Genomic DNA, 26235 nt, shown 5'->3' with positions numbered 1-26235 from the left:
TCACACAATTTAGTGTTATCTTGAGCCATCGTGACAAGCAAGCAATCCAACACACAAGCAAACAAAAAGCAAGCGGGCAAAAAGAGGCAAACGGGAAAAGAGAGGGAGGATAGAGAGAGAGAGGGCGAATAAAACGACAAGGGTGAAGTGGGGGAGAGGAAAACGAGAGGCAAATGGCAAATAATATAATGCGGGAGATAGGGATTGTGATGGGTACTTGGTATATTGACTTTTGCGTAGACTCCCCGGCAAAGGCGCCAAAAATACTTCTTGCTACCTCTTGAGCACTGCGTTGGTTTTCCCCGAAGAGGAAGGGATGATGCAGCAAAGTAGCGTAAGTATTTCCCTTACTTTTTGAGAACCAAGGTATCAATACATTAGGAGGCTACGCGTGAATCCCTCGTACCTGCACAAAACAAATAAATCCTCGCAACCAACGCGATAAGGGGTTGTCAATCCCTGCACGGCCACTTACGAGAGTGAGATCTGATAGATATGCTAAGATAATATTTTTGGTATTTTTATGATAAAGATGCAAAGTAAAATAAAAGCAAAGTAAAAAAGCAAAGGAAATAACTAAGTATTGGAAGATTAATATGATGAAGATAGACCCGGGGGCCATAGGTTTCACTAGTGGCTTCTCTCAAAAGCATAAGTATTCTACGGTGGGTGAACAAATTATTGTTGAGCAATTGATGGAATTGAGCATAGTTATGAGAATATCTAGGTATGATCATGTATATAGGCATCACGTCCGAGACAAGTAGACCGACTCCTGCCTGCATCTACTACTATTACTCTACTCATCGATCGCTATCCAACATGCATCTAGAGTATTAAGTTCATGAAAACAGAGTAACGCCTTAAGCAAGATGACAAGATGTAGAGGGATAAAGTCATGCAATATGATGAAAACCCCATCTTGTTATCCTTGATGGCAACAATACAATATGTGCCTTGCTGCCCCTACTGTCATTGGGAAAGGACACCGCAAGATTGAACCCAAAGCTAAGCACTTCTCCCATTGCAAAAAGATCAATCTAGTAGGCCAAACCAAACTGATAATTCGAAGAGACTTTCAAAGATAACCAATCGTACATAAAAGAATTCAGAGAAGATTCAAATATTGTTCATAGATAGACTTGATCATAAACCCACAATTCATCGGTCTCAACAAACACACCGCAAAAAGAAGATTACATCGAATAGTTCTCCATAAGAGAGGGGGAGAACATTGTATTGAGATCCAAAAAGAGAGAAGAAGCCATCTAGCTAATAACTATGGACCCGTAGGTCTGGCGTGAACTACTCACACTTCATCGGAGGGGCTATGGTGATGATGTAGAAGCCCTCCGTGATCGATGACCCCTCCGGCGGAGCTCCGGAACATGCCCCAAGATGGGATCTCATGGATACAGAAAGTTGCGGGGGTGGAATTAGGGTTTTGGCTCCGTATCTGATCGTTTGGGGGTACGTAGGTATATATAGGAGGAAGGAGTACGTCGGTGGAGCAACAGGGGGCCCACGAGGGTGGAGGGCGCGCCTGGGGGGGTAGGCGCGCCCCCTACCTCATGGCCTCCTCTTTTGTTTCTTGACGTAGGGTCCAAGTCCTCTGGATCATGTTCGGTGAGAAAATCATGTTCCCGAAGGTTTCATTCTGTTTGGACTCCGTTTGATATTCCTTTTCTTCGAAACCCTAAAATAGGCAAAAAAAATAGAAATTCTGGGCTGGGCCTCCGGTTAATAGGTTAGTCCCAAAAATAATATAAAAGTGGATAATAAAGCCAAATAATGTCCAAAATAGTAGATAATATAGCAAGGAGCAATAAAAAATTATAGATACGTTGGAGACGTATCAGAACCCAACGAGGAGCAGAAGGAAATGACAAGTGGTTTTCAGCAAGGTAATGTATGCAAGTGCTGAAATTGAGAGTACAGAGTAATTTGATAGCAAGATAATTTGTAACGAGCAAGTAACAATAATAGTAGCAAAGGTGCAGCAAGGTAGCCCAATCCTTTTGAGGCAAAGGACAAGCCAAAATTGTCTCTTATTATAAGCAAAGCGTTCTTGAGGGTACACGGGATTTTCATCTAGCCACTTTCACCATGTTGGTTTAATTCGTGTCCGGCACTTTGATGATTTGATATGTGGGTGGACAGGTGCTTAGGTGTTGTTCTTACTTGAACAAACCTCCTACTTATGGTTAACTCTCCCGCAAGCATCCACAACTACGAGAAAAGTATTAAGAATAAATTCTAACAATAGCATTAAACTTTTGGATCCAATATGTCCCTTACAGAATAGCACACAAATTGGGGTTTAAGCTTCTGTCACTCTCGCAACCCATCATCTAATTGCTACTCCAAAATGCATCCCCTTAGGCCTAAATATGGTGAAGTGTCATGTAGTCGACATTCACATGACACCACTAAGGGAATCACAACCTACATATTATCAAAATATCGAACACATATCAAGTTCACATGATTACTTACAACATGATTTCTCCTGTGAGCTCAAGAACAAAAGTAAATAATCACAAATGATAATCATGCTCAGGATCAGAGGGGTATTAAATAGCATATTGGATCTAAACATATAATATTCCACCAAATAAACCATATAGTAATCAACTACAAGATGTAATCAACACTACTAGTCACCCACAAGCACCAATCTATAGCTCCGGTAACAAGATTGAACACAAGAGATGAACTAGGGTTGAGATGAGATGGTGTTGTTGAAGATGTTGATGGAGATTTCTCTCCCCAAGATGGGAGAGCCGTTGGTGATGATGATGATGATTTCCCCCTCCGGGAGGGAAGTTCCCCCGACGGAGTCGCTCCGCCGGAGGGCAAAAGTGCTCCCGCCCAAGTTCTGCCTCGAGACGGCGGCTCTCCATCCCAAAAGTTCTCTCCTGATTTTTCTAGGTCAAAATGACCTATATACCTGAAGATGGGCACCAGAGGTGGGCCTGGGTGAGCACAACCCACCAGGGCACGCCTGGGCTCCCTGGCACACCCAGGCGGGTTGTGCCCACCTGGTGGGCCCCCTCTGGTAGTTATTTGCTCCAATATTTCTCAAATATTCCATAAAAAATCCTCATGAAGTTTCAGCTTGTTTGGAGTTGTGCAGAATAGGTGGCCTCATGTAGCTTTTCCAGGTCCAGATTTCCAGCTGCCGGAATTCTCCCTCTTTGTGTATACCTTGCATATTATGAGAGAAAAGGCATTAGAATTACTCAAAAAAGCATTATTATGGATAAAAACATCATAATTAACAGTAAGGAAACATGATGCAAAATGGACGTAGCAACTCCCCCAAGCTTAGACCTCGCTTGTCCTCAAGCGAAAAACCGAAATCAAAAACATGTCCACATGTTTAGAGAGCACTACAAAAAGAAGACACTTCTTTGACATACATCTTTGAAAGGTAGCAGGTGCATGACATAAACCAAAAGGCATACATCTATAAGCATAAGTTCCAAAGGGACAAGTAAAAGTGGTCTTTTCTTGATCAGGTTGAGAAACATGTATTTGTAAAAAAACCAGAGTATCCATCAAGGAAGAAAAAATGTGTGTTCTTAGATAATCTTTCTAGCATTTGATCAATAAAAGGCAGAGGGTAATGATCTTTTCTAGTTGCTTTGTTTAATTTTCTAAAATCAATTACCATTCTATAGCCTGTAACAATTCTTTGTGGAATAAGTTCATTCTTATCATTAGGAACAACAGTAATACCTCCTTTCTTAGGGACACAATGAACATGACTTACCCATCTACTATCAACTATATGATAGATTATACTTGCTTCTAGAAGTTTTAATATTTCCGTTCTTACCACTTCTTTCATCTTCAGATTTAACCGACGTTGGTGATCAACAATGGGTTTAGCATCAGGTTCCATATTAATCTTGTGCTGACATAGAGTGGGACTAATGCCCTTTAAATCATCAAGAGTATATCCAATAGCAGCTCGGTGCTTCCTTAGAACTTTCAATAATCTTTCTTCTTCATGTTCTGAAAGGTTAGCACTAATAATAACAAGATATATCTTCTTTTCATGAAGATAAGCATATTTCAAAGTGTCTGGCAATTGTTTTAATTCAAACACATGATCACCTTTAGGTGGAGGAGGACCTCCTAGAGTTTCAATAGGCAAATTGTGTGTAAGAAGAGGACGTTGTTCAAAGAAAATGTTATCTATTTTATTTCTTTGATGCATATGTAAATCATTTTCATGGTCTAGCAGATATTGTTCTAGTGGATTAGTAGGAGGCACAGCAATAGAAGCAAGACCAATTATTTCATCCTTACTAGGCAATTCTTTTTCATGAAGCTCTCTACTAAACTTGGAAAAATTAAAGTCATGAGACTCATCACCAAAACAAACACCGACAGTTTGTTTCTCACAATCTATTTTAGCATTAACGGTGTTCAAGAAAGGTCTACCAAAGATAATGGGACAAAAGTCATATTGTGGGGAACCAAGAACAAGAAAATCAGTAGGGTATTTTATTTTCCCACACAAGACTTCAACATCTCTAACAATCCCAAGTGGTGTGATGGTGTCTCTATTGGCAAGTTTAATAACTAGTGGCATCTATTCCTTCTATTTCAGCGGGTGTTATATCATTCATAATTTCTTGATATAAAGTAAAAGGAATAGAACTCACGCTAGCACCTATGTCACATAAACCATGATAACAGTGATCTCCTATTTTAACTCAGACAACGGGCATGCCAACAATGGGTCTATGATTATCCATTTTATCGGGTTTGGCAATTCTAGTAGCTTCATTACAGAAGTAAATAACATGTCCATCTATATTTTCTTTCAAGAGATCCTTAACTATAGCAACACTAGGCTCTACTTTAATTTGTTCATCAGGTTTAGGTGTTCTAATATAACTTTTGTTGACCACAGTTGAAACTTTAGCATGTTCCATTATCCTAACAGGGAAATGTGGTTTCTCAATATAAGCTGTAGGAACAACTTGATCAAAATTATAAAGTATAGTTTTCTCTTTTAGCTAGTTCTGGTTCTTTAATTTATTCTTTAATAGGTGGGTGATATTTAAACCACTTCTCTTCAGGGAGATCAACATGAGTAGCAAATGATTCGCAAAAGGAGGCTACAATCTCAGAGTCAAGTCCATATTTAGTGCTAAACTTTTGAAAAACATCGGTATTCATAAAAGATTTATCACAATCATACTTGAGCTTAATACTCGACTCTTTACCTTCTTCAGTTCCCAATCTTCAGAGTTGCATTTAATTCTTTCCAAAAGATCCCACCGGAATTCAATAGTCTTCTTCATAAAAGAACCAGCGCAAGAAGTATCGAGCATGGATTGATCATCACAAGAAAGCCGAGCATAAAAGTTCTGGATAATAATTTCTCTTGAGAGCTCATGATTGGGGCATGAATATAACATTGACTTAAGACTCCCCCAAGCTAGAGCGATACTTCTCCTTCACGAGGCCAAAAATTATATATGTAATTCCGATCACGATGAACTAGATGCATGGGATAATTTTTTTGGTGGAACTCCAATTTCAGTCTATTCCAATTCCAAAATCCAATATCATCGCATAGCCCATACCATGCCAATGCTTTTCCCTTCAAAGATAAGGAAAACCTTCTTCTTAACTTCATCTCCGGGTAAACCTGCAGGCTTAAACAATCCACAAATTTCTTCCACATATATCAAGTGCATATCAGGATGTTCGGTTCCATCTCCTGCATAAGGATTAGCTAGCAGTTGTTCTAACATACCCAAAGGAATTTCATATTCAATATTTTCAGTAGGTGCAGTAGGTTGAGGGGTAGCTAATTGTGGTTCCGGTCGTGGTGAAGATACCCCGAACAAACCCCTCAAAGGATTGTTTTCCATAGTAACAAGTGACAGTAAATTTCAGCATGCTATATAAATGTTTCCTTACCAAATTCTAGTTACCAAAGGTGCTTCACTCCCCGACAATGGCGCCAGAAAATAGCCATGATGACCCACAAGTACACGGGATCAATTGTAGCTCTTTTCGATAAGTAAGAGTGTCAAACCCAACGAGGAGCAGAAGGAAATGACAAGTGGTTTTCAGCAAGGTAATGTCTGCAAGTGCTGAAATTGTAAGTAGCGGAGTAGTTTGATAGCAAGATAATTTGTAACGAAACATAGTTCCACCAAATAAACCATATAGTAATCAACTACAAGATGTAATCAGCACTACTAATCACCCACAAGTACCAATCTATAGTTCCGGTACAAAGATTGAACATAAGAGATGAACTAGCATTTGATATGAGATGGTTTTGTTGAAGGTGTTGATGGAGATTTCCCTCCCCAAGATGGAAGAGTTGTTGGTGATGATGATGACGATGATTTCCCCCTCTGGGAGGGAAGTTCCCCCGGCGGAATCGCTCCCCGAAGGGCAAGAGTGCTCCTGCCCAAGTTCCACCTCGAGAAGGCGGCGCTCCGTCCCGAAAGTCCTCTCCTTATTTTTTTCTAGGTCAAAATGAATTATATACCAGAAGATAGGCACCGGAGATGGGCCGAGGGGAGCACAACCCACCAGGGCGTGCCTGGGCTCCCTGGCGTGCCCAGGTGGGTTGTGCCCACCTGATGGGACCCCTCTAGTACTTATTGGCTCCAATATTCCTCATTTATTCCATAATAAATCTCTGTAAAGTTTCAGCTTGTTTGGAGTTGTGCAGAATAGGTGGCCTGATGTAGCTTTTCCAGGTCCTGATTTCCGGCTGCCGGAATTCTCCGTCTTTGTGTGTACCTTGCATATTATGAGAGAAAAGACATTAGAATTACTCCAAAACGCATGATTATGCATAAAAACATGATAAATAACAGTAGGAAAACATGATGCAAAATGGACGTATCAATATACCTAGGGGGCGCACACCGAGAGAGACCTAGATGGGATTAATACTCCTCCTTTGCGGTTTATAGGGCTTAAATCTGAAATCTCATCAACCAAGGTAGATGGTGAGTGGAGGAATTTGTCTCGTAGTTTACAAAATTACTTATACTTTAATCTACATTAACTACAGTGTATGCATGGATGACCTCTAAATGAGTAGGAATGGTTACATGCATTGGTTGGTTTCTTTTAATCCATGCAAGCATCAATTTAATGCACCTTGAAATGTGAACATGTGGTTAAAAGAAGTGAAGCCTAAGACTTATAATATGGAAAAACCAAGAAAATGAGATGAGCCTAAGAAACCGAAAAGGAGGGAGTACTTCCTTCATCAACGTCCACGTAGGATGCACGATAGACCATTCTCCACACCAATACATCTTCATTTTCTATCTGTTATACATGTTTTACTTATTCAATATAGTCAGATTATGGTTTATTATAATTATGCTAGGTGATTACACGCAAAAACAGATGCTCGAGTAGCTTGCATGCACGAATTATAACAGAAGTATGCATACAATTCCACATTTAAAAATATTTGTACTCTGGGTCTGAACAATTAACTCGGAGCTGCAGTGGAAAGTATCTATACCAAGAAGTTACTAGGGAGCATCTATAAATGTTATAGGTTTAACATGAAATTCAATTTCACTCATCGATTTTTCAACTCACAATTTCTCTCAATGTCTATCGCATCAACATAGCAGTCGAGAGTTTGCATCCCCGTGCGTGGATGTTTGTCTCCAGTTTGTATCGCTTTGGATAAGACCATGAAATAACGATTTCAACACAGTATATGTGCAAATCAGTATGTTAGTATTGGTGTAAAATGCACACAGCACGGTCACACAATTCTCCAAACATGGAAGGACTCAACGGACCACTGTGTGTATAGTACGAGAGGTACTCGTCAGGGCTTCACTAGTAGAAAAATGGTCAAACGTGAATCACATTAGTGTCGGTTTGTATTTGAGCCGACACTAATGTATACATTAGTGCCGGTTCCAACGGATAGCCGGGCCGCTTTCATTAGTACCAGTTTGTGGCGAACCTTTAGCACCGGTTCATGCTACGAACCGGTACTAATGAGAGTGGTGGCAGGATGTTGTCAGAGTGGGGCCCCTCCAGCACCTTTAGTACCGGTTCGTGCCACGAACCGGTACTAAAGGTCGTCCTATATAAACCCTTCGTCCACCAGCACTCTGTTCTTCCCCCTTTCCCCTCTCCGGCCCTCTCCTCTGTTCTTCCCTTCTTCCTCTCGAGTTCATCACCAAATTTGCCAAAAATTTGTCAAGATTTGAAGGCCCTCATCCATTCAAATGATCACAAAGGTTAGCAACTTTGTCCTTTCATCTCTCATTGCTAGATTAGCTCTTGCATTGGTTTATATAGTGATTAATCTGTGAGTTTAGTAATTTGGGAGGATATATATATATATATGTGCTAGTATTTGATTTATATGCAATTTGAGGTCAAAAATAACACTTAGTTTGCATATGTAGGTGTGGTTTACTTAGTGCCTTCTAAATCTCCATCGTAGCCACCGTCGATCGCCCGCACCGTCCCGTCACCGGCACCACCTTGTGGTGAGCCTCTTGTTCATGAAATTTTATATAAAAATTGATGTTTGTGTGATTTGGATATATAGTTACTCGTATAATTATCTTACCCATACGTTGTTTGTTATACATATAGTGCCATGGTTTTGATATCCGTCCCCGTCAGCCCTAGTCCTTGTTATGATTCGGATGTGGTATGTATATTCTCTTTTAAAACTAGTTGCATTTCATGTTTATGACAAATTATGCCCATCAAGTTGACATAGAAATTTTTTCTAGGAGGTATCTGAACCGGAAATTCCAACCGACCCTATTGCCGAGAGGTTAAATTTAGTTGAAAGAGAAAACAAGTACTTGAAAGAAAAATTGAAAAGAATTGAGGGGGAGAAGATGGAATTGGAGTTGCATGTTGCCGATGTCGTCGATGATCACAAGATCAAGATGGAGAAAATGCGCTTGAAGATTAGAAAGATTAGAAAATATGCCATCGATAGTGAGGCTTGGTATCATTATGCTGTTGGATCCATTGTTACCTTAGTTGCGATCTTGATCGTATTTGTTGTTGCATTTAAGTGCTTTAGCTAGAGAGTTATTTGTTTGTTGCATTTAAGTGTTGTATGAACTTTATGTATGAACTTGTATTAATTTGGTCTATTCGGTGTTGTGTAATGAAGATGAGCCGGCAATGGATGTACGATGACCGATGCTCTCCCCAGTTCGTTGAGGGCGTGCGTACTTTTCTGCTTGCGGCTGAGGCAAACAAGCGAGCGGATGGTTTTATGCCTTGTCCATGTGCTCGCTGTAAGAATGGTCACAATTACTCTACGTCAAGAACCATTCACGTCCAGCTGTTTAAGACCGGTTTCATGCCCCATTATAATGTTTGGACCAAGCACGGAGAAAGAGGGGTTATGATGGAAGACAATGAAGAAGAAGAGGACGACGACAGCTATCCTGGCCATGGGTTCCGTGAATACGATGATAAAACAATGGGGGAAGAAGCTGAGCCGGTAATGCGGGAAGAAGCTGAGCCGGCAATGCGGGAAGAAGCTGAAGAAGAGGCATCAGATGAGCCCGTTGATGATCTAGGTCAGGCCATTGCCGATGCAAAGAGAAACTACGCAAGTGATTTGGAGAAGAAGAAGTTGCAGCGCATGTTAGAGGATCACAAAAAATTGTTGTACCCGAATTGCGTAGGTGACAAGAAAAAGCTGGGCACCACACTGGAATTGCTGCAATGGAAGGCAGAGAATGGTGTATCTGACAAGGGATTTGGAAAGTTGCTGGTAATGATAAAGGATATGCTTCCAAAGGACAACGAATTGCCTGAGAGTACGTACGAAGCAAAGAAGGTTGTCTGCCCTCTAGGGTTAGAGGTGCAGAAGATACATGCATGCCCTAATGATTGCATCCTCTACCGTGGTGAGTACGAGGATTTGAACGCTTGCCCGGTATGTGGTGCATTGCGCTATAAGATCTGCCGCGATGACCCTGGTGATGTCGAGGGCCGGCGCCCCAGGAAGAAGATTCCTGCCAAGGTGATGTGGTATGCTCCTATAATACCACGGTTGAAACGTTTGTTCCAAAACAAAGAGCATGCCAAGGCGATGCGATGGCACAGAGAAGACCGTAAGAAAGACGGAAAGTTGAGAGTACCCGCTGACGGGTCGCAGTGGAGAAAAATCGAAAGAAACTACGGGAAGGAGTTTGCAGATGACGCAAGGAGCGTATGGTTTGGTCTAAGCGCAGATGGCATTAATCCTTTTGGGGAGCAGAGTAGCAACCATAGCACCTGGCCTGTGACTCTATGTTTGTATAACCTTCCTCCTTGGTTGTGCATCAAGCGGAAGTTCATTATGATGCCAGTGCTCATCCAAGGCCCTAAGCAACCCGGCAACGACATTGATGTGTACCTAAGGCCATTAGTTGAAGAACTCTTACAACTGTGGAATGGAACAGGTGTACGTGCGTGGATGAGCACATGGGGGAAGAATTTGACCTAAAGGCGTTGCTGTTCGTGACCATCAATGATTGGCCTGCTCTCAGTAACCTTTCAGGACAGACAAACAAGGGATACCATGCATGCACGCACTGTTTGGACGGTACTGATAGTATATATTTGGCTAATAAGAATGTGTACCTGGGACATCGTCGATTTCTTCCGAGCAGGCATCCCATAAGAAAGAAAGGCAAGCATTTCAAAGGTGAGGCGGATCACCGAACGAAGCCTCGCCACCGTACTGGTGCTGATGTACATGATATGGTCAAGGATTTGAAGGTGGTCTTTGGAAAGGGTCCTGGTGGACAACCTGTTCCGAATGACGCTGACGGACGCGCACCCATGTGGAAGAAGAAATCTATATTTTGGGACCTGCCCTATTGGAAAGACCTCGAGGTCCGCTCCGCAATCGACGTGATGCACGTGACGAAGAATCTTTGTGTGACCCTGCTTGGCTTCTTGGGCGTGTATGGGAAGACAAAAGATACACCTGAGGCACGGGAGGACCAGCAATGTATGCACGGAAAAGACGGCATACATCAGGGTCATGCAAGCTACGCTCTTACCAAAGAAGAGAAGGAAATCTTCTTTGAATGCCTGCTCAGTATTAAGGTACCGTCTGGCTTCTCGTCGAATATAAAGGGAATAATAAACATGGCAGAGAAAAAGTTCCAGAACCTAAAGTCTCATGACTGCCACGTGATTATGACGCAACTGCTTCCGGTTGCATTGAGGGGGCTTCTACCGGAAAACGTTCGATTAGCCATTGTGAAGCTATGTGCATTTCTCAATGCAACCTCTCAGAAGGTAATCGATCCAGAAATCATACCAAGGTTACAGAATGATTTGGTGCAATGTCTTGTCAGTTTCGAGTTGGTGTTCCCACCATCCTTCTTCAACATCATGACGCACGTCCTAGTTCACCTATGCGAAGAGATTAACGTTTTGGGTCCTGTATTTCTACACAATATGTTCCCCTTTGAGAGGTTCATGGGAGTCTTAAAGAAATATGTTCATAACCGTGCTAGGCCAGAAGGAAGCATCTCCAAGGGCCATCAAAATGAGGAGGTCATTGAGTTTTGTATTGACTTTATTCCTGACCTTAAGCCGATTGGTGTTCCTGAATCGCGGCATAAGGGCAGACTGGATGGAAAAGGCACGCTAGGAGGGGAACAAATAATATGTATGGACGGACATTCTCTCACTGAAGCACACTACACAGTTCTACAGAATTCCGCCTTGGTGGCTCCGTATATGGATGAACACAAGAATTTGCTACGCTCCAAACACCCGGAGCGGTCTGATGACTGGATTACACGTGAACAAACCAGGAGTTTCGCCAGCTGGTTGCAAGCACGTACCATGCATGACACCTCTATTGAAGATGACCTGTACTTGCTGTCCCAGTTACCATCTTCGAATATAATGACTTTCAAAGGGTACGAGATAAATGGTAATACATTTTACATGATCGCCCAAGATAAGAAGAGCACCAACCAAAACAGTGGTGTCCGCTTTGATGCAGAAACCAAGACGGGAAAGGAAACATATTATGGTTATATACAGGACATATGGGAACTTGACTATCGACGTGGTTCGAAGGTCCCTTTGTTTCGGTGCAAATGGGTCAATATGACACGAGGCGGGGTAACGGAAGACCCGCAGTATGGAATGAGAATAGTGGATCTCAACAATCTTGCGTATGCAGACGAACCATTCGTCCTAGCCAATGATGTGGCACAGGTTTTCTATGTGAAGGACATGTCTACCAAGCCAAGAAAAAGAAAAGATAAGGAAGCAAATGCATCGTACGATGAATCAAAGCGGCACATAGTTCTTTCTGGGAAGAGAAACATCGTGGGAGTGGATGACAAGACAGACAAGTCAGAAGATTATGAAAAGTTTGATGAAATTGCTCCATTCACAGTGAGTATTGACCTGAGCATCCCGTTAAATGATGAAGATTTTCCATGGCTACGACGCAAAGGGACACACGCGAAGAAAAAGTTTCACACCCAAAGATCTGGGATGTGATCGGCTTAACTATCATCACTTTCTTCTGTGTTTCACACCCAGGAGGAAATCTCTGTAATAGTTAGGGTAGCTAGTTATGTGTTTTGGCATTTGAAACGCGAAGAAATTTTATGTGCAAGCAAATTCTTTCATGCATTTATTGATTTTTTCAGCTAAATGACCCTGAAATTGAAAAGCATTTCAAATGAACTCAGAAAAGGATGAAAGTTGGCATGGTATCATAATTTCACCCACGTAGCATGTGCGAAAAAGTAGAGAGGGTTACCGCAAAAACTGGATGCACTTCGTGTACAAAATGGACAATCTGTTTCGAAGTATCAAGGTTTCGGACGAAAACTCATCCGTTACAAAGGCATTTCATTTTTAAATAACTTAAGCATTACCAAATTGAATATAATGATAAAACACACTAATATTAAACATAAGAAAAAAGAATCAGTGGAAAATGTATTTTTAAAGTTAAGTTATTCACAAACTAGTGATTCACACAAATTTCAAATAATTCAAAATTTAAACTATTCAAATTTAAAAACTACCGGCACTAACTGAAAGTTTCTAAAAACTATCAAAAATATTCACAAAGAAACTCTAAATACAGCAAAAAACAACTAAAAATAAATAAATAAAGCAAAAAAGAAAAAACTAAATGAAAAAAGCCCACCTACCGGGCCACAGCGGCCTGCATACGACTAGAAACCCAACCTGTTGTTGGGCCAGGATGCAGGCCCGCAAGACCAATAGGCCCCACAGGGCAGAGTAGCAGAGGTAGGCCTAGAAGGCCTGCTTTAGAGAGGAGCTCGAGACAGCAGCGGCGGCGGGGCTTATAAGCAGGTGTGAGCGCCCTTCGGCTAGCGAGGTGGGACTAAACTTCTGCGCCCCTCGCCTGGCAGCGCACCCCCTTTAGTACCGGGTCGTGGCACCAACCGGTACTAAAGGGGGGGCCTTTAGTACCGTTTGGAGCCAGGAACCGGTACTAAAGGGGGGTGCTTCCCCCCGCTTGGCCTGGCCAAAACAGGCCTTTAGTATCGGTTGGTGGCTCCAACCGGTACTAAAGGTGTCCCCTATATAAGAAACACTTCGAAAATTTTCAGTTTCTCATCTCCCACTTCTCTCTGCCGCCGCCCCGTCCCGCGCCGTCGCCGCCCCCGTCGCGCCGTCCCCGTCGACTCCGCGATGCCCCCGTCCTCGTCGTGTCGTCCCCGTCGACTCCGCGGCACCCCCGTCGCCGTCCCGGTCGCCAATCCCCTCGCTTCGCCGTCGCCGTCGCCTTTGGATCGACCTCGCCCTCGCCGTCGCCGTCGCCTCGACCTTGCCCGCGCGCGCTGTGAGCCCCTCCGCCGGCCCCTCTCCTCCCTCCAATCGATCGTAGCGCACACCGGCGCCGGCGCCGGCGCCGACCGTAGCGCACACACACGCGCGCGCGCACACACACACTACATGCACACACACACACACACACACACACACACACTACACACACACTAGACGCGCACACACACACACAATTTTTCTGTTTTTAGCTTTTAGTTTTTTCTGTTTTTCTGTTTTTCATACAAAGTTTTAGATGAATTAATTAGATTAGATTAGATTAATGTCAAATAGTATGTAGAAATGTTAGTTATAATATATATAATGTCAAATGTTATAGAAATGTTAGTTATATAGAAATGTTAGAAATTTTGGAAATGTTAGTTTTAGCTAGCTAGATGAATTAGATTAATTTCAAATTGTTAGATGATGATCGATGTTTTTTTAGTTTCTTATATTTTTAGTTATAAAATTTAGAATTTGCATATATGAAATCATCACAATCCATCATTTAAAAAATGTTACTTTACTTTTGCGGCATATAGTATTTTGTTGTCGACGATGCCCGGCCCGCATCCTCGCCGTCGACACGTCCGCGACGACGTCCTGCTTCAGAGGACCCATGTCCGGGACTGGGCTCCGCCGGGCTGGCACTGGGAGGTGCTACCTTCAGGGGCGCGACGCTTGGTGAGGAACCCGGCCCCGGGTCCCGTCGTCGACCCTCATCTCCTTTGGTGGCATTCGCGTGGGCCACTTTCGGTGCGGAGGGAGCCGGCCCCGCCGGAGGTGGTACGTCGCCGTGTCAGGGAGGAGGACGAGCACGTCCATCGCTACATGGCTTCTATGGACGTCAGGTTCTCCAATACCTGGCAGGTTCTTTGGGGAGATCACCCGAGCTATGATCCAGTGATGGTTCCTTCTCTTTGGGTGTCCACCGCCCGCACCTCAGGAACCGCGAGTGGCCTAGATTACTCTGTAGTATTCGATCTTTATTAGCTTGCTAGCTAGCTAGCTAGTGATGTATTCAATATTATATCTATTATTCGAGATGATGTATTCGAGATTATATCTATTATTCGAGACGATGTATTCGAGATTATATCTATTATTCGAGATTATACTAAATTGTTTTATATTTCTTTTGGCATAGTTAAAAAAAAGCTATGGCGGACAATACCGACAGAGAGAAAGAACAGACCATGTTCGATATCATACGCGGGCCAGATGATGATCAGAATGAAGAAGATTTTGACGGCTCTGAATTTCTAAACAACACCAGAGAGGGTGATATGATATTCGATCGCGACGACCGAGAAGATGAAGTCATGAACTACGACGAAGAACATGTTGATCCTGAAACAACAAACACCGGCGAGGTATATATATTTATATAAGCAGGAATCTGGTGATCATCGCATGTTTTAAATGAGTTGAAGATATATTAACGAATCGATCTTTCTTCTTTCAGCCATCCGGATCGAGCAAATCTTCAGGCAAAAGGACGAAACGAGGCCCGAACAAAAAGTTGAAGGAGGGCGTAAAGTACAATATCGAGGCATTCAAACCTAATGGCGAACCATTAGCGCCTAAGAAGATTGCGGACAAGTTCGTTCGTCAGTGCGGAGTTCTTGTGAAGGACCAACTCCCGATCTCCCTTCAAGAATGGAGAAAGCCAGCAAATCCACGTCCAGATGTTACTTTTGTCGACGAGAATCAAAAAAATCTGCTTTGGGATACTCTCATGGAACATTTCACCCTACCAGATAATTTCACAGAAGCAGACGTGCGGAAAGTCAAGGACGCTGCTTTTAGGAAGATGGCGGTTGCATTCAAGAACCACAAGAGAATGACATGGGAGAAGTACGTCAAGGGAGGAAGGAAGACTCCAGTATTCGAGGGGATACTAGAGAATCAAAGTGCTCATTGGGACGATTTCGTGAAATTCAAGGATTCAGAATTAGCTAAGGAACGGTCGAGAATAAACAAGAAGAATGCCGAAAAAAAGGATAAGTTCCATAAGCTGGGGCCAGGTGGCTACGCGGTGGCAATGCCTAAGTGGGATAAGTCTGAGAAAGAGATGGAGGATGCAGGTGTCACTCCGGTTACTAAGAGCTGGCCCCCCAGGTGCAGGACTTGGTTCTATGCGCATGGGGGGGAGTTGGACCCGAAGACAGGCAATGTTTCGACGAAGGCATGTCTGAACGGAGCCGACGATGCAGTACTTGTTGCAATAGAAGAGGCTCGATCGGGGGTGTTCCAGCCCAATAGAGAGAACGACGAGCTTACGCGTGCCCTGGGAAATCCTGAACACCCGGGAAGAACACGAGGAAAGGGCGCTATTCCGTGGTATGAGGGGTTTTCGGACTGGAACGCCGACTACAGAACCCGTGCGAGAAAGAAGATTGCGGAGGAGAAGAAGAGGAAGATGGAGGAGGAGCAAAGGAAGCTCGACTATGAATGCCTTCAAGGCCTAGAAGCAAGTCAAGCTGAATTGGCAGCTAAATTCCAGCGGCAGCAGGAGCAGATCGACTCACTTAGCCAGCAAAGGGGGTCTCAGCAGCTGCAGCAGCTAGCGGATGATCCAGCATTGGATACCACCGCCCCATCCATGCCGAGAAGCAGCGTGGGTTCCGCCCCGGGCGACGCAGTAGTGCTGGATAGATACCCCGTGGATGACATCACGGAGAACACTAACTGCGAGCTACACTTCAAAATGAAGAACATATCCATGAAGGTGGCGGACGCCATTGCTTTTTCAAATTCCCCCGAGGCAACCTTCTAGTGCAACCCGATTCCAGCGGGCTATGCTCGTGTCTTGCTTGATGAGGTGGTGGACCAATATTCGGGGCTAGAGCTTGACATTCCTGGAGGTGATGAGGAGCACACACTCGGAGATGCCAAACATCGTATCATCCTATGGAGAAAGGACTGCATCATTTTTCGAAGGCCACCGACACCGCGTCACCCGACTCCTTGTCGAAGTCCGCCACCGAGTCAGCAGACTCCCGCTCCTCCAAGTCCACCAACGCTTGAGGCCACTCCTCCTCCAAGTCCGGCAAAGTGTCAAGCCACTCCTCCTCCAAGTCCGACACAGCGTCAGACGTCCATTCCTCCTCCAAGTCCGGCACAACCTCAGGCCACTCCTCCTCCAAGTCCGGCACAGCTTCAGGCCACTCCTCCTCGTCCAACTCAGCCCCGTCAGCCGTCTCCGCCGCCTCAGCAATCGCAGAAGAGACACCCCGCAGCTATGGTGCATAGCGGTACCAGTCGAGGTCATAGTACAGGAAGTACAGGCGGAGGCAAGCGATATAAATATGGTCCAAACCTCACTACTCCTCTTCCTGTGAGGGCTTACGACAGGACTGAGGAGCAAACCAATGCCATAGTGCGGGCAGAAGTCGACGCCCATTTTGGACCGAAACCGCCACCGCCGCCAAGGGAGAAAGTGCCTGTGGAAGTAGTTGACCACTTCATTCGTATGGCTCAACCACCAGCTCCTAAGCCTGTTGACACAGACTATGAGGGCCACATCAGGAAGTTATATCGACAACGTCTACAGAAGGAGGCGAGCTCGAGCTCGAGCAAACAACAATCAGCTGTCGAAAAATGCGGGAAAACCATTGCCCAGCTGGGAGAACAGGCGGCGCAATCGACCCCCCCGCTTGTTGTGCCGCCAACAACACGTGACAGTACGCGCGCCCAATATTATTGTGGCCAAACAGTTTACGTTCCCGAGGTGGGCGATGTGGTAATAACCCAGGAGCATATAATGCAGGCTGAAGAACTCAAGATCACTGTTGGACAACTCATCGAGATCGAGGACATGCCTGTGATTACAGAGGAGGAAATAAAACGGAAATATGTCCGGGGCCAACCTTTGGTCGAGTCAGAAGATGTCAAGAAGCTCCCAACGAGAATGTATGAATTGCATCAATGGTACATGGACATTATCAAGAGATCCGATCGAGAGTCCCTCATGGTGTATGTCAAGAAGGATCATTACTACCATGAGAAAGCTGTGGCCGTTGAGTATTCTGAACTGTTTCAGTTATACAATCAGGACACACTCGACAAATCTATCGTCAGTTGCTATTGTCTGTAAGTGATTTCTTTCTGTAATTTAAGTCTCAAGCTAGCTGTAGTGATCCTTTTGATCAATCATTACCTGTAATTATCCTCACTATATTCTTTTCTGTAGTATTATGCAGGATGAAGATGTATGAAATGAGAAAAGGTGGACGCTATGGCATTGGGTTCATTGACCCAAACACCGTTAATCAATACACATGGAAAATGAGCAAGTATTATGAAAAGCAGGTAGAGGACAGCATGCTAGAGTTCTTGAAGCGCCTCAAATACAATGAAGATATACTACTTCCTTACAACTTCGAGTGAGTCACACTTTCTTGTACTACAAATTCTCTGTTTTTGCCTACTAGCTAGCTACATGTTTTTGCTTACATATGCCCGCTTAATTAAGACATGCAAACGTGTGTGCATGCAGATTTCACTGGATCTTGTGTATCATTAAAGTTGACGCCAGAACAGTTGAAATACTGGACTCGCTACTCAAAGCAAATAGTGACTATAACATCTTGTTTGGGATAGTCAACAGGTAATTTCAATCATTATTAACTATATATCTCGGCCTATTTAGTTCGTCATTAATTTCATGATATGAACTATTTAATAACCCCTTTATTCATTTTCTTTGTCGACGGGCAGGGCTTGGGCAAGGTTCATCAGCGTCATGGAAAGGCGAATGGAAACCACAGCTGAAATGGTTTCGATCCAAGGTAAGTAATTAAGTAGTACTAGCTAGCTAGCTAGCTGCCATCTCTTTAATTATCATGCTTGATTAATTATTATCTGATCAAATTAAATTCCATTCTCGTAATAAAGGCCCTGAAGCAGGCGCAGGGGACTAATCTGTGTGCATACTGCGTTTGCGAGAACATTCGCATGATGGCGTCCGAAAGGAGCAGATCTCAAAGACAGGAATGGGTACGCTTGTCAGAACACTATTCACAATTTTTACACCATTATCGATATCTAGTCACACAACTAATACACATGCATATTGATCTCCTTCTTAACAGTTCAAAGAGGTGCGGGACAAGCTCCTACAAACGGAGCGCGTAGAAGCACTTCAAGAGGAAATAGCGGGATTTTTGCTCGACCAGGTCATAAATCCGAAGGAAGAATACTATTACCCGCTACCGCCCCCATCGAACAGGTCATAAACCACTTCCAATTGTCATCGTGCTCCGAAGGCACCAATTAGGCTAATGCCACTGGCTCCGAAGGCAATATGCATATGTAGGAGAAATTGTATATAGCTATACATGTGTGTATGTGTAAATTAATATGGTGGTTTGTGAGACATTGATAATATATATATATGATTGGTTCTACTATAAATTCTATTTATATATATATATATGCATAACGTGTACAATGTGTAGTAGCGTAAAATACCAGCAAACAAAAAAGAATTAAAATGGAAAACACAAAATTAAATGAAAAAGAAATCATAAAACCAAAAATCCCTCAAACATTTTAGTACCGGTTGGTGTTACCAACCGGTACTAAAGGGCTCACGGCCCCCGGAGCTGACTCGTGCCACGTGGTTGCCCTTTAGCACCGGTTCGTGCTGAACCGGTACTAAAAGGGGGGGGGGGGGGGGGGGGCTTTAGTGCCGAAATGTTAGTGCCGGTTCCGAAACCGGCACTAAAGGGCCTTACGAACCGGTGCTATTGCCCGGTTCTGCACTAGTGCTTGTTCATATGTGCCCATATATGTACCCAATCCTTGACCATTGAGTTCGTATAGCCCAGGAACAAAACTTGACGAACAATTGTTGTCAGGAAACAGCTAAACATACACAAGAAACAAAAAGCTGTAACAGTGCCCAACCAAATGCAACAACAGGTTGGTCTATTTTCATGTCGGCCAAATCCCAATATTCCACTCCATACATGCATGCATTACACTCACGGACACACGCCCAACTATTACAATCTGGTCACAAACAGCTGAGCTTTAGATAGTACTACTATTCAAAAATTTAACATAAACACTGCATGGTTGACTCATGCAGATATTTTTCGAAACATATCAAGCAAATATATGCAAACACTGAACTCATTGACGATTACAGAATTACATGCACCTTGTTCTGCTACATGCTTGATGAATTGGCGTGCTCGACTGATCTAGAGACACCTTCCTCCATAGCCTGCACTCTTGAATAGTGCCTGCTTGATCTCGTCGGTGCTTGTCACTCGGCTCCCCCCTTCCTCCTATAAACACCACACACCATGCATCGACGATTGAATTATAATAGTGCAAAAAACATGTACATTCAGCATTCGGCCAAGAAATTAGTGGAAAATTTAGCTCCACCAAAAAATTACACTATTAATATTTCACTTGTGACTTGTGAGCAGGATGCCTGCATGGTGAAGTCGCCGAAGCAGCTGACGACGCACTGCTCAATTTTCAGCCCCAGCACCTCTAGCGCACTCACCGTCGAGATCAGCACGCCAGGGCTTGTGGCATAGCAGATGCCGATCCTCGTTTCGCCATTGCCCTGCTTCTCGATGACAAACTGGGTGGGTAACAATCAGTTCAGACTAGAAGGGTTGGGCACGCTTCACCGCGTCATTTGTTTGTTAGGATTTCATATAGATAAAAATTGGTTTCGCGGGTGAGGAAGATGGAGTGTATTTTATTTCTATATATATAATACGGTGTTTCTATGGGCATTTTTAACGGTGTGATTTTGTGTTATCTGCTAATCAACTCATACTGATGTGAGGAAATTTCTTACATTGGTCCCCGTATATACTATATGATGCTTCTTTTAGTAGTGGGAGGTAGTGGCGGAGCTACAAACTAAGTGCAGGTCGGGCCAATCTAAAGAATATCACCCAATTTTTTTTCAAAATGGCCTGGTCAGGCTCATACTTTGCATTGTTTTCTTTGGGAGCTGGGCGGGCCGCGGGCCATGACACGGTTTTCCCCCTATGTAGGTCCGCCACTGGTGAGAGGGTCCATGGGATTGTTGTGTTTGCAGGTTGGCTGGTGCCAATTAATTTGAAAAATCGCTAACTCGGTCAAAATCGTGAATCAAATTTAAAATAGAAGTCCTCAAGTGAATGAAAGAACTCCTTGAGATATTGTTGACCTGGTCAAAATTATACGAAAAAGGGTTTTTTTCTGCTTTATATTATAAAGCAACACCTGGTCAAAATTATGAATCAAATCTAAATTGAACACCTCAATTAAATAAACTAGAGAACCTCAAAATTAGGGAGCATCATCGTGAACTAGGTGATTTGATGTGTGGCTGCCTGAGCGATGTGTGTACCTTGGTGGAATTCCTCATTGGCATCTCGTAAAGTTTCTTTGTAGGCCGAGCTACATGGAATCTCTTATCTTCAGCCCTCCAACATTACTTTGAGATCCGTACTCTTCAACTAACTTACGATAAGAAGATTTTTCTTTTTTGTTTCTCTCAAATGAAAGAACATATAGACTTCAAACTTGCTCGTGTTCAGCAGGTTCAGCTCCTCCGGCGTGGCGCCGATCTCCTCCTCGAGGGTTTTGATCCGCTCGGTTAGCTCATTCACGTAGTCTATGGTGTCCCCGAGGATCGAGGTCCTATCCATCTACAGATTGATCGATTGATTCGATCGAGGTCCACAACTCAAATTCATAGCTGGTACTCGATAGAAATTAAGAAATCACTAGCTAGGTTAATTAACTAATTATTAGGTCACAGGACAGTGCGAGTTGCGACTTGCCACACACCTTGATAATTTTGGGCACGATGGAGCGGAGCATGGAGAGGCGGTCGTTGAGACGCTTCCGGCGCCGCCTTTCCGCCATGAGGTTCTTGGACGTGGTGCCGCCGTTGAGCTTGCTTCTAGGGTGGGCTCCGGAGAAGACACCCCTGGTCATCTCCGAGCTCTCCCCGGCGCCTCCTGCTCCGAATACGAACGGCACCGGGGACGACGACGACCCACCACCGCGATGCAGGTTGCCGCCGCTCGGGTCGTCCTCCGCCATGGCGTCGTGCAGTGGATCCTGAGCGAGCGCCTGGCCGGCCCCGTGGACGACCCCAGGCCCAAGGACGACGCCGGCGCAGCTCCTGTAAGAGTTGCAAACTTCGCTGAGGCAGTCGAAGTTGAATTCCTCGTGCGGCCGATGCGGTGGCGCACCATGGACTGTGGAAGAAACGGTCCGGCCAAGTCCATGCTGCTGCTCGCCTCGGCGACGTCCTCGCCACCATAGTAGAGAAGTTCGCTCGTCGTCATCATGGCGCTGCCCGGATACGCCTGCCACGGAGTCGGAGCCGGAGCCGGCGCCGGCGCCTCCTCCCGGCGCAGCGACATGAGCTCGTCGAGGAAGGACTGCTCGTCAAGCTGATCCATGCCGACTGCCGCTCAAGTTCTACTAGCTAGGCACCAGCTCTAGAATATGCTTGCTTCCCTTAATTTCTTTCCCGGCAAACTCCTCACGCTTGTGCTCCCAGTCCCAGTCCTAGCAAGCAACGCGGCCAGTAGCTAGCAGTAGCAATAGCACTGCCACAGGTCCACACGACACGGCCAACTTGCAGGTAGCTAGAGTCCAATGGCAGGAGGGGAATCACGGAAGGAAACAACCTGGGAGTTAAATGCGGTGTGACAAACCCAACCGACAATCATTCCTTGGCATCAACTGGCTAGTTACTCTTGGTGGCAAAATTTCATGTTTTGACCCTTATCTGAAAGTTAATCGAGATTTGACCTCAGTTTGTAAAAGTGTCAGGATCTGATCTTTTTGTTACCGTCAAGGTCCATGGCGGTAGGGTGTAACAGCCTACCGTCTTGGTCTCTGGCGCTAGGAAACACCCCTGCCGCCAAACAGGCTGACGGTAGCCTGTGCACCTCTACCGCCAAGGTGTCCGGCGATAGACGCGAGCACGCACTATGTTTCATACTTAATTTATTTTTGCGGTAGGACGTGCAACCCTACCGTCATGGACCCTGACGTTAAGAAAATGATCAGATTCTAAAAAAATTATAAGGCAGGGTTAGATCTTGATCAGGTTTTAAAAATGGTCAAAACACGAAATTTAGCCACTCTTGATGTGGTCACGGCTGGCTGGCTGCATCGGGTTGGTCAGGCTGAAAATGGCAAGCTACCCTGAGAATGGAATGGAATCTCCCCGTTATTTTAAGGCTGATTGTAATAGTGAGTATCATATATTAGTATCATGCATATGATACTAGTCTATAATACTACATCTGTAATGTATAGTATCATATGTTAGATGGTGTTTGGATCATTAGTGACTGGAGACTAGAGACTAGTAGTAGTCACTTTTAGTCAGTAAACCTCCAAACACCCCTGACTAATGGGTGACTAAAACTAGTTTAGTCCCTAGTCACCCCACCCCCAACTAAAAGTGACTAAATTTTCTCCTCTAATTAATTGGCGGGCCCATCCTGTTGCGGGCGACGCATCTGCCGCCCCATCCCCTTCGCACGCAGGCAGGGGGCAGCCGCTCCCCTTTCCACTCCGCCGCTTCCCTTTCCACCGCCGCCGCCGCACTCCGCCGCCACGGCAGCACTCCGCCGCGCCGCTCCCGTGTCCGTACTCCCGCCGCGCCCGCAGCGCTCCGCCGTGCCGCGCCCGCAGCACTCCGCCGCGCCGCGCTCCCGCGTCCGTACCATGGACGGCGACGACGAACTCCCCTTCGATTTCTTCTCGCAGACGGCGTCTTCCGGTGCTGCGGTGCACCACATCGACGAGGACGGGTGGGGGATGACGCCCCCTCGTCTCCGGGGATCCGCCGGCCGCGGCTTGGTGGTAGGGGGCTCGAGCGCGGCTCGGTGGCAGGGGGGCTCGGCCGCGGCTCGATGCCGGGGGGCTCGGCCGCGGCTCGGTGGCCGGGGGGCTCCGCGCTCCCATCGGGTTGGAGAACATCGACCTCAACGGCAACTCCGCCGTCGCCGCCTCCTACCCCAACATGGGCATGTACACGCACCTTTTTCATCCCGGGAGTGCGGCCGGCCATGGTGTGCCCCTCCAGCGGACGGACGGCGTGGCGCAGCGGCAGGGTCGTCGGGCCAAGTAGGTCGTCGCGACGTCGGAACGAGGTGGTGCTGGTTCAAGTCGCTCAGGCAGCGGCAGGCAGCGGCAGGCAGCACCGATCATGGTAGAAGATGTTGAGGAAGAAGATGAACCAGCTGAAGAAGATGTTCAGGCAGAGGAAGACGACAGCATGCTGAACCAGCATATCCAGGTACAATATTTGTCCAATTGTTGTGTTTGCTTGAATAAATGTATGTTAAGTGGAAAGTAGAAAGTAGAAACTGCAGCAAGGTGTTCAGTTTGGACAAATGAAAGAAAATACTTGTTCATGCTACTTGTTCTGTCATATTTATCAAAAATAGTACAGTATCTGAAATAGTACTTGTTCTGTTTTCTCATACATTTTTTTAATAGAGGCCAAAAAGCAAGGCTAACTGGACAGACAGAAATACATTGACTTTATGTGAAATAGCTTGTGAGGAAATAGATGCTGGCAATTACGCTGGTAGAGTTTGGAGCCCTCAGGCGTACAAGAATATGAGGGAGAAATATTGGGAAAGGGCAAAGCTGTGGCATCCAGGCAGGGAATTCAGGAACAAAATAACTAACTTGAAGGGCTTGTACAATGATTGGGTATGGTTGCAGCAGCAAACCGGCTGCGGCCGCGGCTTAGATGGCGAAGTGACGGCAACTGCAGATTGGTGGGAGAAAGAAATCAAGGTATTTTTGCTTATATTCTTGCTCCCTCTCCTTCAAGTGTTCATTTTTGCTTATGTTCCAATGACAGAAGATATATATGCTGATTTCTTTCTATTATTTCTTTTCAGGACAGACCAAATCTCAAGAAATTTAGAAATGGTAACCCTGAGTATATGCCCCTGTTACATGAGATATTTCATGAGGTCGCTGTGGATGGTTCATCTGCTTATGTTCCTGGGACAGAAGATTGTTTGGAGTTAAATAATGATGATGACCTGGATGGCAATGAAGGCTTTGTGTCCAGCCCTATGAGTACCAACACTCAAAAGAGAGGGAGCCGCTCAGAGTTAAGGAGTACAGCTAGTAGTCCTTCAAAGAGAAGCAAAACTTTAGACAACATGCCTCGTACTCAAGGCAAAACTCGGGGTCCATTTGTAAAATATATGAAGGACATTGAAACTAAGTTGGAGAAGGAAAGTGAGAAAACAGACTCTATTTTGCAGGCTCTTGTGAACCAAGGCAATGAAAAGGTTAGGAGAAGTGAGGAACGTGCTCAGTCAGTAAAAAACTGTCAGAACCTTGCCATTGAGTGTGGAGCATCAGAAGAGTCAGTTGAGTACTTTGTTGCTTGTGATTTATTCAAGGAGAAACACAACAGAACTGTCTTCCAGAACATGAAGACCCCTGAAGCTAGGTTGATATGGTTGAAGAGATGGTGCAGGGCAAAGAACATGTATGCAGCAGATGGCGAGATATGAAGGCAGAATGATCTGTGTCAGCTAGTCTTGTGTCTTGAGTCATGTGTGTCCTCTTGTGTCTTGAGTCATGTGTGTCCTCTTGTGTCTTGAGTCGTGGATGACATGATTTGTGGACTAATGTGGCCTTAATCATTATGTTTCTGGACAAATTATTATCTACCGATCTGTGTATTTGCATGTGTTGATGATATGTTCATTATGTCTGTAGACTTCATGATTTCTATTTGTTTGTGCTTTTCTTGCAGAATGATGATGAATCTAGTGATGAGGACAGTACAGACCAAGATGATGAGTCTAGTGATGAGGACAGGACTGATGAAGATGATGACTCTAGTGACGAGGAAGAAGAATATACAAGGACCAATAGAGTGCTAGCACTACTTCAATTGAGGCGGCAGAGGCTCAACAAACTAGGTATGGTCGCCCACATGTTTGGTATGTACTACATGGATCGTTTCATGGTTAAAGGGGAAAGGAGAATTTTAAAAGCTAAAGAGTCTGGATATGAATGGGTAGTGAGAACTCTAGGAAACAGAACAAATTGCTACAAAATGTTTAGGATGTACCCACTGGTGTTTGATAAACTACATAATCTGCTAGTGGAGTCTTATGGACTGAAGTCAACCAAAAAAATGTCATCAGTTGAGAGTTTAGCTCTCTTTTTATATATAGTTGGATCTCCCCAATCTGTTAGACATGCTGAGAATCGGTTTATCAGGTCCATGGAGACAGTCACTAGAAAGTTTAACAAAGTTTTGGAATGTATGGTTAAGCTTTCCATTGACATCATTAAGCCACGAGATCCTGAATTTAGAGTTGTCCATGAAAGGTTAAGAGGTGCTCAGTGGTACCCATGGTT

General features: G+C 44.7%; 2 pseudogenes; one reads left to right on the top strand and one right to left on the bottom strand.

Annotated features, from left to right (window-relative positions):
• Positions 1-19993: 19993 nt before the first annotated feature.
• Positions 19994-22327, bottom strand: LOC125507565 (annotated as a pseudogene).
• Positions 22328-23556: 1229 nt separating this feature from the next.
• Positions 23557-25376, top strand: LOC125506345 (annotated as a pseudogene).
• The last annotated feature ends 859 nt before the right edge of the window (positions 25377-26235 follow it).

The sequence above is a fragment of the Triticum urartu genome, chromosome 5, assembly GCF_003073215.2.
Source record: "Triticum urartu cultivar G1812 chromosome 5, Tu2.1, whole genome shotgun sequence".
In the NCBI taxonomy this organism is placed as follows: domain Eukaryota; kingdom Viridiplantae; phylum Streptophyta; class Magnoliopsida; order Poales; family Poaceae; genus Triticum; species Triticum urartu.
This window is presented reverse-complemented; position numbering and strand designations above follow the sequence as displayed.